This window comes from Microcebus murinus, chromosome 5 (assembly GCF_040939455.1).
Source record: "Microcebus murinus isolate Inina chromosome 5, M.murinus_Inina_mat1.0, whole genome shotgun sequence".
Classification (NCBI taxonomy): Eukaryota; Metazoa; Chordata; class Mammalia; order Primates; family Cheirogaleidae; genus Microcebus; species Microcebus murinus.
In genome coordinates, this window is record NC_134108.1 from 97,415,665 (window position 1) to 97,418,300 (window position 2,636).

Here is a 2,636-nt window from a genome sequence, read left to right on the forward strand (position 1 = left end):
CTTGAGTTCCCTGTCGAGATGCAAAATCTCTGGAAAAGGTAATAGGGTAGTTCAATAGTTGTGAATATTAACAGCTTAGTTATCCATTTCTACATTAACATTTGCAGGGATAAACAAAAATGGGAGTTGCCTTTTTTTTTTTTCCTCTGAGAGAGGGTGTGTTATAGCTCTAATGGGGGGAGGGAAGGAAAGTTTAGAGGGAGTAAAATTTTAATTTAACAAAGTCTAGAATTCCTTTTAAAAAAGTCAATCAATTGTAAGTAATTTTAACACAGGGTCACATGTCTCAAAATACTCAAAGCTTCATGGTTATGCCACAACAGGCTGCCAGGTAGATATTTTAATATAAAAGACACTATTATTCAAGCTATTATCTACTACCACCCACCATACCTTAAGAACTGAGCTGTCTATATGGGCTTATAATATGAGTTTATAACTTCTGGGTGTATACGTCATTCCTTATACATTAAATAGTTCACACATCACAAACATTCTGGGTGTGAATGCTTATCTAGGCTAAACTGGGCCCTCTGTATCCTAATATTTCAAGATGAATGGACTGTTCACCTTAGAAAGGAGGGTACACAGAAAAAGGGGGTAAAAGTGGCCTATTGGGCAATAAAGACCTTGATAATTGCCGTTTGATAAAAATGGTAATTATAGTTTGTTGAAATATGAATCTAACAGTGGAGAGAAAAATCAATAAATATTTAAGTCATCTCAAAAGAAGTCATGAGGACTACACATTAGTAAAAATCATTCAAGTCAGGATGGGAGAGAAAACGAATATATAAGCAATGTAAGTAGTCTGAATAGTCAGACTTTCAGAAAGCACTTTATATAATATTACCGAAATCTTACTTGCAAATTGCTTGGGCTGTGCACATCCTCTTGGTTGAAAGGCTGACAGCATCGACAAATGAATAGAAATGAGTCTTGCTGAAGGGAGGTGTCATCTGTAGCCTCCAGAATCAAATGTTGTTTTACATCTTCATTATTGATTCAGAACAACTGATAAATGAAATCTGAAACCACTAATAAAGCAGGCAGTGTTCCTAAACCTCACAAGAGGAGAAAATAAAAATAAATAAATAAAAATACAGGCATAAAGATGTTAGAGATGCAAACGTTAAAGAGCTCAAATGTATTTGGCTGAGAAACACACAAGGAAATTTACCAGAAACCTGGGTTTGGAGGCACAGCTAGGAGAAACATAAAAAAAATATAGTTAGGTTAACAGAGCTGAACAAAGATATGAGGAAGCAAGCTGAGAATGCATTTGTAATATTTATAAGAAATAAATAGGCCAGTGCTATTTGAGGTGACTTGCAGTATAAAACCGAGAGATGAAAATAGAGTTTTTATATACCACTGAAATAAAGGGGATTGGCCATTTTTAATCTCAAAAGAGTTTGGGACACATCGGGAGGATCAATGGTGACAGAAGAGATTGGAAGCAGTTAGATTAATACACATATAAAAATAGGCCGTGGCTCAGGAAAAATAGAGCAGTGACACACAGTGGCGATGCAAGTCAGGAGGAAAATAACAGATCTGAGCCAGTGAACCCAAGGTATTGTACCACTTGTTCACTCTCTGTTGGCTTCTCATGGTGATAGGTGCTTGAAAAGGCAACTGACAGCATTTCTAGAGGCAAGAGATGAGTGTCGTTATGCCACTGCTATGAAAACTATAAGAGATGGAAAGGGATGCTATTTGGTATAAGCCGGGGTTTCTGAATTTCCAGCTGCAGAATCCTTTTTCCAAAAGCAGACGCAGAAATTGAACACATACAGCAGGTGAGCATGAAAGTTCTGAGCCCAGGAACCTGTCACTCCCACCCCCTTTGCTTGCAACTCCTCAGCCTCCCTGGAAGATTTTGAAAACCATTGGTAAGTGAAAGGGCAGAGAATCTCCTTTGGCTCTGCCTTTAAGTGGTTGAAAGACAAGAGTTAGCTTTGTCTATAAAATGAATAAATTCAATTAATGGCATCTAAGGCTCCTTCCTTCTCTGTTCATTGCAGGAAAAGCCTCTGCAAATAGCAAATGAAAACTGTCATATCCTAACTTTTACTAACTGAACTGTGATTTAAAAAAAAAAAAAAAAAAAAAAAAGACTTTTTCCTGGGTCAGCTTCCACTTTACACTCTTCAGTATTTATTGCCTAAGCTTCTCTCAAAAGCTGCAAACATCTAGCTTCTGCTTGTACACATCTCGGAACGGAAGGCTCACTCCCTTGCGAAGCAACACATTCCCTCTTCAGACAACGGTTCGAAAGCCCCTCCTTACATTCATCTGATATCTGTGTCTACTTTTAACCCCAATCAGAATAAATCTAGCTCATCTTTCACAAGGCAGATCCTCAAATATTTGAAGAGAGCTCACTTGTTCCCCTGAGGACTCTCACTTTATAGAAAAAGGCAAGAAAATAAAATTTCCGGCCCTTTCAAACTATTGCTTAGATGACACGATCTCCAGACACTTCATTATACCGGTCACTGTTTTTGAACATACTCCTGCTCATCTGCAACGCTCTGCAAGCATGTTGCCCAGAACTGGACACAGAGCTTCAGCTGCAGGCTGACTGTCGTACAACACAGAGAGAACATTTATTACCTCCTTCTTGTGGCCCA